Here is a 13835-nt window from a genome sequence, read left to right as displayed (position 1 = left end):
AAAAGAAATTCAACATTTGGCTAATGAGAGACCTATCTCTAAATGGAAGAGTTTTATTATCCAAATCTGAAGGTTTATCTAGACTAGTATACATTGCAATGGCTATAGACATTCCAAAACGTATTATTAATGCAATAAATAAATCTATATATAATTTTATTTGGAAAAATAAACTTCATTATTTGAATAAAAAAACACTTTGTAATCCAATTAACCAAGGTGGGCTAAATGTACTTGATTTTGAATTGTCTAACACTATTTTTAAAATCAAGTGGATACAAAATTATATTCGTTCAAAAAATAAACTATGGTATTACATCCCTAATATTATTTTTAAAAATGTAGGTGGCATTGAATTTCTTCTTAATTGTAATTTTAATATTAGTAAGCTCCCCATAAAACTTTCCAATTTTCACAAGCAGGCATTGTTGTCATGGATGATTATATACAAACACAATTTTTCCCCTCACAAATGCTTAATTTGGAACAATAAATATATTACACACCAAAATAAATCTCTCTTTTTAGTTAATTGGTTTAGAAACGATATTTTGTTGGTTTCACAACTTTTAAATAGTAATGGTCAGGTTCTTACCTATTTAGAATTTCTAGAAAAATTTTGCTTCTATATACCTATCAAAGAGTACAAGATGGTAATAAATTCTATTTCCTCAGAGCTTAGGAAATTATTAGAAAATGATGTAGATCACAAACCAAATTTAGATTTTAGTCTTAAATTGGAAGGTATAAATATAAAAGAAAAAAAATGTAATAATAATTTTCTTAGAATGATCTGTCGAATTTCCTGTGTCCCTTTAGCCATTGGTTTTTGGAGATCACAATTTCAAGATATTAATTGGAACGAGACTTTTAAGATCTCAAGACGGTTTTGTATAACAAATAAAGTTAGAGAGGTATCATTTAAAATTGTTCATCGTATTTATCCTGTAAAAGAGGTAATTGCAAAATTTTGTAAAGACATTGACTTGAAATGTGCTTTCTGTGATGAGAAAAATGAGAGTATTGAACATTTATTTTATGATTGTATCTATACAAAATTATTTTGGTGTGATCTGGTTTTTTTTGTTAAGCAAAGCACGAACATAGAATTAGAACTCAAACAAAAGGATGTTTTATTTTTTTATGAGTATGCTGTTGATTTCAAAATTTGGTATATTGTAAATTTGCTCATTATATATGGAAAATTCTTTACTCACAAATGTAAATGGGCGGGGAAAAAACCTAATTTTACTCACTTTAAAATAGAAATAGGTCACTATCTGTATACATTAAAAGAAACAAGAAATAACAAAGCAAAAAAAACTGTAAATTATTTTAAAGCCCTAAATCTTGTTTTTGAATAATTTGTATTTATTTATGTATTTTATTGTTTCATTTATTATTGTTTATATTTTGATGTAATTGATACGTTATTGCCCTTGTATGTTCTTGTTCTAAAACTGCAATAAAAAAAAAAAAAAAAAAAAAAAAAAAAGTGAAGTTCTGCTAAAAGATGGCAGCCCCCACCCGACTTCAACTTCCGGTCGAGTTCCTTGCCCCTTGGTATGGTAACGCGACAGAGAGTCGAGTGGTTATGACGCAATCGTAAGCCTATTTTTACAAAAACTGTTTCTACGGGGCCATAATGTAACAAAGAAGGTAATGGAGCACTTTATACATTGTCTTGTATCTTTAGAAATAAATAATGGACAAACGGAGTCTTTAAACGCCTCAGATGTAAAGTTATTCGCTGTCAAAGTGACGCCAAAATGAATGGGAGTCAATGGGAATGCTAACGCAAGTGAAGTTCTGCTACAAGATGGCGGCACGCGGCCGACTTCAACTTCCGGTCGAGTTCCTTGCCGCCTGTATCACCTTATTTTCCATGGCAACAACGGTGCCGCCATTGCGCTCGTTTAGTCATCTTACTTCCGGCTGAGGGACTGGATGTAACGTACCTAAGCTAGTGGCTGGCTAGATAACAGAACGCAGAACGAACAGAAGTATGATATATGCTCAGTTAGGGGCTGCATAACAATTGTATTAAAAAAATAATTGCACCAACGATGTAGCGAACACATTGTGACGCGGTCGGAGTGCTGTGGTGCACTTTACAATTTACACCCACCACCTAAAGAAGAGAAGCAACTGAGGAAATGGATGAAGGCGCTAAATTTGAAGCGCCCACCCAAGCGCTCTTATGTGTGTTCGTAGCATTTCATGGACGGGAAGGCGACTGACGAACACTTTTACCCCGAGAAATGGCTCGACTACGATGTCCCGTTAAAGAGGTCACGCCGGGGGATGGAAAGGTTATCAGATTCGGGTAAGCTAACCTTAACTAGCTATGTGTTTGCTCGCCTAACGTTAGATTTATGAAGTCCGTTCTATGAATACATTTATGATCAGTAACAGGCAGTTAACAAAGTACAACGAATGTTCCATGATGACCATTGTCCACCCATTTATTTAATATTTAGGGTAGTACAAGATATTATAGTACATTACAATAGCTCACATTATTCCTGCTACAGAGATTGCAGGTGATAGCAGGCCAGCTAGCCTCATTTCTCATTCAGATACTGACCTACGTTTGAACACTACAGTTAAGAGTGTGTATACTGTTTTGTCTCTAATGCATCTCTCTCTCACACACACACACACAGTTCTAAGTTCGGGTCACATAATATATTAATTTTCATGATATATTGTAAGTTCTAATGTAAAAATGTTTAATTATTTCCACAGATGTATCGATGACCGCCAGTGATGCAGTGGACAGCTGTGAGGGTGATCAGATCCACATGCCCCTGATCTTGCTGAAAGTCACCAGAAGTTACCTGCTGTGATAGTTATTTTTTATGAACCTTTACAAAGTCACCAAAAGTTACCTGCTGTAATAGTTATTATGAACCTTTACAGTGTCACCTGACATTACCTGCTGTAAATAGTTTTTATTTATTTATCTTAATTTGATATTTTTTTCATCTTTAATCTCTGATTTGAAGGAATAACTCATGTCAAGTTTGCAAGTTAATTCCATCTTGGTTTATTACATATGGAAATTAAATGTTGAAATTTTATAGGATGGTCAGTAGAAGGTGTCTCTTGCTTCCTGAAAACAACAAACACTGATCAATACATCACAAATGATTTTATACAACTTATATTAAATGATCCATGTTCTAAAAAACAAATCACAGTCTGTCTCTTGTTTAACACAACTGATTTAAAACAACTTATTTGATATAGTTCTTCACCCACACCCTCTACACCCCACCCCCATTACCTAATATCCTATCCTTAACCTAATTATTCTCATTCCTGCTTATTTACAAAGCTGCAACTATCTTGTTGAAAGCAGCAGGTAGCCTGTCTGAAACTCATCTGACGCGAGGAAGCATACACTTAAAATAAAAGGTTTGTAGTCTAGCTACAGTCTTGGCACAGAATTGCTGATTGTGTGGCACATGTAACTTGCTGTGATGGAACCCAGATGAGCAGCTTACAGGTCCTCAGCCCTGTACAGAACATGGCAAACCTAAAATACATTTCAAAGATTTCACAGTTGTCTTATTTCAGAATCATTCATTATTATTACACTTGACGTTTACATTATTCATTGATTAGACTTGACGTACACCTACCAAATCTTACCTTTACCTTACCTTTTGCATATACACCGCAGAATTAAGAGGCAAGCTGATTTTCTGATCATATTTTTTTGGTAAAATTTACCAATTCCAAACCAATCTTAACTATTAATTTTGCATTTAATCTTTTATAAGTGATATATAATCTTTTTTTGGCTTGTTTTATCTGTAAAATAAAATCTGCCTAATAATTATGCATACCTGGATATAAGGCGTTTTTCACTTCCAAGTTCCAGCCTCCTCCTTTTCTAATGTGTAATTGATAAACGTTCACTTACCTTACTCCACTGTGCAATTAAGTTATTAGACAAAATACTTAGTCTGATGATGGTCATCAAACACGTTATTATACTTTTAAACATTTATAACTTCGTGTATATTAACATCACACACACACACACACACACACACACACACACACACACACACACACACAAACTAACCAGCACCATGCTGAGAGGTTAGACTGCTCGACTGGCTGGTTGCACGTTCAATTTTAAAAAGACGAAAAAACCCTCGCTGTGTAACAGTACACGACCAACTGTCTCACTATGTAAATACTGGTAAGCCTCGGTACATTTTTTTTTTTAAATCATTTTTCCTTGCTGCTCCATCAACTCCTCCTGACAGGGCAGTTAAATATATAGGTTAACTCTGACCACTTCTTCATATCGTCTAACATTACCCACGTTAACAGCGACGATGGATGGGACAATTTGAGACCATTTGATCGTCGTAAGACGTTTTCATCGTGCTCCCAATTTATAAAATAACGTTCTTTGTCATTTCTCCACAGTTATAGCAAACTATAAAAAATCGTACAACTACTAAACTAGTAACCGGACGTGCCGTATCGGTTTAGCGGAAGTCGGATGACAAAATGCGGAAATGCGAAGTATTAAAAGTGGGTGGGGCGGAATAAGGTGAATAAAAAGCAGACTTGGCATCACTGGTTTTGAAACGCCTACTGATCGCTAGTGACGCCTGCTGGTCAAAACTGTGTACATGCAAACAAATAAAACACTTCAGGCTAAACCATGCTTACACCGCTTCATAAGCACATTTTATTGAAAGTTAAATACATTAAATGCAATAAAAATAATAAAATACCATTAAATATGAAATGCCTGTATAGTATGTAGTTTTAAAAATGTTTTATATTCATTAGCAGGGCTTGCTTTATATGTTTATAAAGAGGCCAGTTAGAGACTATTAACTACTTCACATCCTTTTAATTTCTCAGATGTCTCATTAAAATGTCAAAAAATTGATGAAACTGATCCGAGATCAGGTAAACTCATAGACTATAAAAACACTCATAGACACTGGTTCAGTGGTTCTCAATGTACTTGCCTGATTGACGGATTCACAGAGATCACCCCCAGAGCCGAACCATTGAAATTTCGGCTACATTCTTAAAGGGGGGGTGTTTTTTACACTGTTAAAGAGTTGGATTCCCATGCTAAACATGGACAAAGTTTCAAAAATTAAGTTGTACGTTTGAAGGAGTATTTTTGTTCCAAAAATACATCTACCGGTTTGTCACAAGTTTCGGAAAGTTTTTTTCGAGTATGGCTCTGTGATGTTAGATGGAGTGGAATTTCCTTATATGGGTCCTGAGGCACTTCTGCCGGAAGAGCGCGCTCCCGTATAGCAGAGCACAGAGAGCAAAACAGAGCGATTCACTGATCAGAGCGAGAGCGTCGCAAAATGTCACAAAAGAAGTGTGTTTTTGGTTGCCAGGGCAAGACAACCCTGCACAGATTACCAAAAAAAAACAGCATTAAGGGACCAGTGGATGGAGTTTATTTTTACAGAGCATCAACGGAGTTGTGTAAGTGTTTGTGTTTGTTTCCTGCATTTCGAAGATGCTTGTTTTACAAACAAGGCCCAGTTTGACGCCGGATTTGCACATCGTTTATTCCTTAAGGATAATGCAGTCCCAACGAAAAAGGGTCACGATCGTGTGTTGGAACCGCAGGCGGTGAGTAAAACTGCTTCAAATATCTCTGTGTTGTTAACTTAGCTATCGGCGCGTAAGCACATCAAGTAAACAACATGCGATGTTGTCATCAAACTGCACTTTCCACATGTACAAAAAAAGACGACATAAAGTGGAACTTAGTCATTTTCCAAAACCGCTAAGCAAATAAATACAGTTTCAGTACATACCACATAGAGACGTCATTGCTGATGCTGCTCTTGTTAAATTTCAGCCTCTGGATCTGATTCTGGATCATAAATAAACGGCTGAATCTGACTGTTAGCCATGGTTTGTTTTGGATGATGGTTTTTCCCTCACGGTAATGTCACAGCTTCCAAACGCTCTCAACACAAAAGCCTACTGGCGCTCGTGATTCTTTAGCTCCGCCCACACGTCACGCCTCCAGGCGCTCGTGTTTTTCCGGGAAAAATCGGTACAGACTATCTTTCTCTTATGAATAAAGACTTTTTGGAGTTATGAAGGATGCAGTACTACTCTATAGGCACTCAAGATTAACAGGATATTGAGTGAAAACGAGCATTTCACCCCCCCCCCCCCCCTTTAAACTCAAAAATGCTGTCTTTAGAGGACACACTCCAAGGAAGGCATCAAGGCACTTCTGTATCTTCATCTAAGAGCTGGGCGATATGGCCAAAAAAAAAAAATTCACGATTTTTTTTTTTCATATCAGTTGATATCAATAATTATCTCAATATAAGTCAAATCTTTATTTTTCTCCAGTTTAAAGCTACATTTATGTTCTAAAGTGAAAGTTGTAGAAACCAGACCATTATTGTTTCTTTACAAAATACATATCTAAATAGAAAAATGTATTTCTTGGTCTTCTGCATGTTCTAATGAGTGATATTGTTTAAAATCAAGAAATAGGTTTGGGTTGCCTGATAATATTAATAATAAAACCACTTTTTTGTCTATTAGAAATGCACATTAGGATGCAGAGATAACATTTTTGTTCATCAAAATCAGTAGCATCTGTAATAATAATAATAATAATAATAATAGCAACCTTTTAAAAGGTTAAATTCATTCTTTTTTTTCTTTTTTTTTTTTACTTAATGGAATTCAGTGTGAATATCCCACCTTTCTGTCACAATCCCATGGTGCAGTGAGTGTTAACATGGTAAATGATGGCAATGTTTAGATTGAAAAGCCTTCTGGCTGTCTCGTTTGTTGCTCAGTGTTTCTCCTGTTTGGCTTTAAACTAGTTTAAATAACACAGTCATTTATGAAGGTAAAGCAATGACTACAGTATTTGCATATATTTATATTTATATTTGCAGGGCAGGAGTTGTGGAAGTGTACATAAGACTGTGAGTTTAAATTAAATTTGCATGCACAAGAGAAGATTTGTAAAGGTGTAAATCGTGTTTCAAGCGTAAGAAAAAATTATTTGCCGCATTTTACTGTCACTCGTAAGTGTAATTCATGTTTTGTGAAACTGCAGCTTCATGCTAACGCAAAATAAATCTGATCTGCATTCTTCTGACGACTTCTGCAACATTGAGATCCTCTCATCAACTTTATTTTTAACAAGCTGTGACAATGAGATGCTATTATGGTTTTGATTAAGATTTAGATTTTTAGATTCAGTTAAAGGTTATTTTATTTCAAATAACAGAAATGTTTTCTGTAGGTTTCAGTTAAGTAATTAAATAATTCCTAAGGTTTTGATGTTTTTGTCTCTTCATGCTGGTTTAGGCTCAGTCTGGAGCGGATCTCTGTAGCATCAGGACTCTGGTTTGAGCCGGCGCTGCGTGTCCAGCTCCTCCAGCATCCACACAGAGCCCTCAGTCACGCTCCAGAGTGAAGCACAGCATTACAAAACACATGAAACGCCTGCTGTCCACTCGTCCTCACTGCAGGTGTCCAGCTGTCTCTGCTGCTCCTGTGTCCTGCACTCCTGCTCACACTATGTTCACAATTACAGACAGTTACCTACATTGATCCTGACAGGACAATCCAACTGTCCAATCAACACGGAGTCATTGAGATGAGTGTGCTGTGATTGGCCACCTGTGGAGCATAACCAGGGATGCTGTTCAATGTCCTGTAAGCTGGGACGCTCGTCCGCTGCTGCTCTAAGACACCATCTAATCAACTGACGGCAGTCTGTCACATACAACACAGTACTTGAGCAACACAACATCAACTTCTGCTCGCTCCGGCCCTGATTTCTGACTGTGAACAGCTGCATGTTTGCCATCTCTTGCCTGCAGACAGGTGACTCGGGAAGCGCAGTCTGCGAACCCTCCGTGCGCTTTGGAAAGGTAGAGAGCCGCACAGGAGCTTGTAGAGCGTCACACCCAGCGACCAAGCAGTGGCTGCTCCGGCACGATAGCTGTGGGAACGAAACCACTCCGGAGGGGCGTATGAAAGAGTGCCTGAGAGACCCCAGAAGAGCAAGAGATCAAACGCTTCCAGTCCAAAACACACACTTCCACAGAGATCTCCTCCTGACCAACCTGCAAACTCTTCATACTGCGAGTCCTTCAGGAGGTGTCCGCAGCCAAAGTCCAGCAGCTTGATCTCGCTGGTATCGGTGCAAATGAGCAGGTTCTGTGGCTTGACGTCCCGGTGGAAGACGCCGCGGCTCTCGCAGTGTTTGAGAGCGTCGATGAGCTGCAGCAGCACCTTCTTGGCCTGGCTCTCATCCAGACAGCCGTTCTCCTCACAGAAACTGTGGAGATCCTGGCAAGGATCCGGCCGTTCCAGGATCATGACGTAGCGTTCGGGATGGTCAAACCACTCCAGCAGCTTCAGGACACTGGGACAGACAGGAGCTGAATTGACTCGGGTCATCAACGCGACCTCCAGCGGCAGCAGACCCTGACCTTCCTGCAGCGGCAGAGACAGCAGACCCTTGAGTCATCGCTAGAGGCCTGAGTGTGGCTTTATGTGTGTATCAAACCCTACATGTGACTGAACTTACAACTTCCACGTCCTCGTGCTCCTCGTCTTTAGTCACGTACTTGATGGCCACCTGCAGACAGATGAACCACAGTATTTTACACCTGCTAATGATGACAATAATCTCAAGCTCCGTACAGATTAAATACAGTTTATGTCACGAGTGTCGTGAATGAGGGCTGTTTGAATGAATCGAGGAGGAAAGAAAATGTCTTACTGGCAATCCATCAGAGCTGCGGGTCCCAGCAAACACAGAGCCGAATCCACCTTGACCCAGCATTGGGCCCTTTATATACGCATCTGCAACAATCACACGATCACAAGAAATGAGAAAACAGGCGACTACAAGACTGTTCCTGTAATCATCATCAGTGAATGAACATGTCAATGGCAAATCACTTAATTCAGCCATGTCTTGAGAATCAGCCTGACCTTCAGCAGAGCGTTTGGTGGGTCTGGGATCTTCATCCTCCGAGCTCTGTCTCTTCCTCTTCCTTTGAGTCGACTCAGAAGGCACAGGACAGATATAGCCAGGCCGGGTCGGGGTTGACAGTGCTTTCTGAATGTGGTCTCCACACTGTCTCCCAGCCTCCTGACCAGCAGCCATCTGGGTTAAAACAGCAGTGGATCTGGAGCGACCCAAAGCTGAGAGAGCACCACTTCACTGTTTCACACTGTGTGACTTTCTTCTGCTTTTAATGAATTTCTTCAAATAAATCAGCTCAACAATGTCTTGAGGTTTGTTAACCGAGGTATAAGTGGAATAATCGACTCTGGTCAGATTATTATTGAAAATAATGCACATCCCAGATGAAAACAATCATGTGAAGTGACACATAATACACTTTTTATAAAAAATGTACAATATGTGCTTGTTTCACTAGTGTTCGAGATAAATCTGCTAAACTGCACAACGTTATTAATGTAAGGGTAATCTAACAATACAACTTCAAACCAAACAAACAAATGTGAAAAATTTAAACACTCACCTTGTCTTTCGCCCATGTGAGCCATCGAAAATATCCTTAATATCTCTCCTTCACAATGAGAAAAGAAAAGAATAGATAAGAAAAAGAAAAAACACCTGAAACCAAATAAAACCAAATAAATCAAATAAAACTCTCCTCAGAATAATCTAAACTCAGAAATGCTCCGAACTCCTTCAGACATAAAAGTGTGTCTCGAGAGTCTCGTCTTCAAACACACAACAATCAGAAACAGAAGACTTCAGACTTTTATAGCTGCAGATGGAATTTACAGGTTGCTATAGCAACTCAGATTCGATTCACGCACAATCGAGCTCGCGCTGCAGACTGTAGCATGACGTCGTGTAACGTTACTTTCGTGACGTAATGTGCGCCGACTGGTGAGATATCTGTAAAATAAAACCTTTACAAAGTTGCTTTTTTAAGAGCTGGAAAAAAATATGTTCACTGAGATAATGATTATTATATCATACGATTAATTTATGATTAGATTGTGATTATTTTCACCAGCAGAGAGCGCTGTGAGCTAGTCCTAGAGATTATGAACAACGAATCATCATCATCATCATCATCATCATCAGTTATCAAGAGAGACACGTCATTGATTTCAGGGTAGACACACACTAACTAAACATGTTAAAACATAGTTGTTTGTGTGCACTGTATAAAAAAAGCATGATAATGTAACAGGATTGATTTGCAAAAAATATTAAACATCCTGAAACTCAGGGGCGGCGTTAGGGGTGGGCTAAGGGGGCTGGAGCCCCGAATGTTTTCAGTAAAGCCCCGAATATTTTTATTACCACCATGCCATCAATGAGTTTTCATGCACAATAAAGTAATGTATATTAGAATTTAAATAAATATCTCTCGACTCTCACGTCCACAGTTTCTGTAAATTTACCCAAGTAAGTTACGCGTTGTCATTCAAACCCGAGTCTAGTGCTTATGACTGACATGTAAACTGGCCAACCAGCGATGAGCGTCTGTACGATCCAGCCAATGAAATGAGATCTTTTGGAGCCAGGCGGTTTGATGGCGTGTAGTATTTTACTAGATCAATTTATTTGAAAATTAAAATGGATATTTCAAAATTAATCTTCTTCTTCTTCAAATAAGGAAGTAACACCCCCCCCCCCCCAGCCAAAACACTTGAACACCAAGATACATCAGCTTCAGGTATCTGTAACTTTTAATCATAGTATTATATTTATTTTTAGGTTTTAAATTGAGTCTGATTTAACGTTACATTTTGAACATCTAACAGTTAACGGTTGCGCAGCACAGTCTTTAGGACACACACAGACACACACACGCACACACACTTTTTCTGAATGAATCATCCGTTTCTAACGAATCCATTGATTAAATGACTGACCGACTCACTGTCTCACTCATTAAGGCAGTGGCATGCCGCCACCTAGTGGCAAAGTACCATTCTAATTTTTTTTTTTTCATAATTTCATATTTCTGTATTCCAAATTTTATATTTGATACATTAGCCTCATAAAATTATTTATGCAATTTGTAAGTGCTGTATAAGTGCTCCTTCAAAAATATAAGTGTATAGAGCCCTGCGTTTATAATTATACTTGGCTTTAAGTGTACATAAACACAGAGATAAAGTCCTTTGACCAGATATCTTTGTAGAGTAAGAGTATGTCAGTGCACTGCTTAATGTTTGCTTCTTATCCCTGTTCTACCAGGACGAGTGTAGCCAGTCACAGGCTTGATTGGAAAATAAAATAAAACAGAGACAGAGACAAAAAAAAAAGTGAGATAGAGACACAACATCAGCATATGTGTCAGGATACAAGAGATAAACTTTAAATAAAATGTTTTAAATTTGTTTTTTTGTTTTTATTGTTTTTGTATATTTTAAACAAGGTAAATCTTTCTGATTTATTAAAATAAAAAGTCACATTCATGTATTTTTCTGGGCTAAGCGCAGGATCTCCACTCACCCTAGAACCACCCCTGCTGAAACTTATACTTTCACAGCTCCGATATTAATATTATGAGAAATAATAAACAAATTACACTTGCACAATTACATTTGCAGGCAGCGCATACTTTGTGATCAAAATGAACCTAAAATACAAAATATTAAGCCTGATTATTGATAGAAAAGATTCAGATCCAAAAGCATAAACAATAGGCCTAATTGAAAAAGTCTTTGCTACTGTAGACTCCTCACAGCTTGTGGAGATGTTCAAGTTCCCTTTCATAGGTCACTTCAATGCTGCGGTGACGTCACCACTATGGGAACACCTTCGGTGTGACGAATGTCTGAAGCCCTATACAATCCCGCCAAACCTATTGGACAAATGGCGCTTGTCACCGCTCTACGCATGCGCACGAATCGTATACCTGGGTGCCGTGCGCCATTTCGCTCAGATTTCATTCCTTCAGGGAATCGAATCATCTGTGCCCTAAGAATCATCTCGCGTTCTCCAGCGGTTTCTACGAGCAGTGTTTAACTCCTCCGCGATAAGTCAACGAAAGGTAAGAGCCGTATAATGGGTTTATCACAAAGAGGCACTCATGAGAGATTTGTTAGCAGCCTCTCTACATGTTCTCTCTGTGATAGCCTACGGCTATGGTAAAATTTTTAAAAAAAAAAATAAAGATATCCGCCCTCTGTAGTGTATTTCTTAAGTCGCCTCGTGTCTAACCCCCACCGTTCGCTTCTGTGGTCGCCGAGGCCCCGCACGAAGTGTTGTTTGGGACGATATGTGCGGCTTGACTATGAATACAGTGATGCACTGGAGTTTTTCCACTTGCTCGCTCTCCCCCACTCGAGCGTGTTAATCAGAGCAGATTTGCTTTTTCTACTATGTTTGTCTAACTGCGGCTTCGAACTCAGAGTAGGCTCTGGCCGGCATACGCGGTTCTCTCCCTCCGAGTGGACAGGAGAAACGCGCCTCCCCTTCCTCAGTGAGCTATTTATTTGGCTATCTGCGTGGTGGATAAACTATCGCCACCCCCAACCCCCCACCCCCCCCGCCCCCCCGCCCCCATGAGCCGCTACCCTTCTCACGGACCTCCACCAAGAGTTTTTGAGGTCCTGGCAGCAACCTTAATCAACACATGTCACGAACGCCGCCATGTCAGTGACATGACTGCTATTATACAGTGATGCCGTGTTGACTACCTCTCTAGCCGAACGGATCACGCCGAACTCGGCCGCGGCCTAAGTCTCGTCGAAGGCGTATCGAGTCATGTCTAATTTCGGCAAATTTACTTCTCTTATGGCGGTTCTTAACGAAAAGTCTCTCGTTCTCAACCCCCACGCTCTAACATTGACTGTCTTGCAGCAAAGGCACCTCGAGCGTCATTGAACTGATCAATCATTTGAGCTCCCCCTCAGACACTCTGCACAATTCAGTCTTCAGAGTTTGAGAGACGGCACAAGAGGCTGGCAAAGATGGCCAGTTTATGACGGCTCACACAGCTGCCGCGTTCTCGCTAGCGGCGTGGCCCGATGTTTATCTTGTTGGATGAAATCCTGCCGTGGACGCGCTTCAGGATTAAACACAATGAAACGTAGCGAGTTTGACGCATGCGCTTTCCTTCATGTTTAATTTAAAGTTTACGTCACTCACTGACTGACATTTTCCTAACCAGAAAATGCTCTGCCTCTGATTGGCTAGTACTAGGTCAGAGCCAATTAGAAGCAGGACGTGGGTGGGAAAAAACTCTGCTGTCTCCTGTGTGTATGGGGAAAAGGGAGGGACAGAGAGAACAGGCTAGAACTACGTTTAAATAACATATAGAAACTATCTGCTTCATAACTTATTATGGAGCTGGAAACAAGCCCAAATAAGTAACTACACATTAGAAACAAGCACCTCCCCCATTTTTAAGCACTTCCGTTTCTGATGCGCAGACTCAAACTGCCATCGTTAATCTTGAAGAAACGGCGAGCTTGAGCGGGGAGTTCTTTGGCGTGAGTGAGCAGGAGTAAGTATTCTGATTAATTATTTTGTATAGTATTTTAAAATGTAACGCCAGTACGCCATATTAAGTTAATTGCCTGCGAGCTTCTCCTCCTGTCTGTACGGTAATGCGACAGAGAGTCGAGTGGTTATGACGCAATCGTTAGCCTATTTTTACAAAAACTGTTTCTACAGGGCCATAATGTAACAAAGAAGGTAATGGAGCACTTTATACATTATCGTGTATCTTTAGAAATAAATAATGGACAAACGGAGTCTTTAAACGCCTCAGACGTTTTGCTACAAGGTGGCGGCACGCAGCCGACTTCAACTTCCGGTCGACTTC

The 13835-nt window shown here is 39.5% G+C and overlaps 1 long non-coding RNA gene and 1 pseudogene across 1 annotated transcript; one reads left to right on the top strand and one right to left on the bottom strand.

Moving 5' to 3' along the window:
• Nucleotides 1-1953: 1953 nt before the first annotated feature.
• On the top strand, nt 1954-3197 carry LOC127975099 (uncharacterized). The gene is made up of 2 exons (XR_008157441.1): nt 1954-2326; nt 2749-3197. It is a non-coding gene; the product is annotated as an uncharacterized LOC127975099 (long non-coding RNA).
• Nucleotides 3198-7579: 4382 nt separating this feature from the next.
• LOC127974298 (serine/threonine-protein kinase pim-3-like) lies at nt 7580-9146 on the bottom strand (annotated as a pseudogene).
• Nucleotides 9147-13835: the final 4689 nt, after the last annotated feature.

Source organism: Carassius gibelio, chromosome B16, assembly GCF_023724105.1.
Source record: "Carassius gibelio isolate Cgi1373 ecotype wild population from Czech Republic chromosome B16, carGib1.2-hapl.c, whole genome shotgun sequence".
Taxonomy (NCBI): Eukaryota; Metazoa; Chordata; class Actinopteri; order Cypriniformes; family Cyprinidae; genus Carassius; species Carassius gibelio.
The sequence above is the reverse complement of the archived record's forward strand: the minus strand, read 5'-3'. Positions and strand labels throughout refer to the sequence as shown.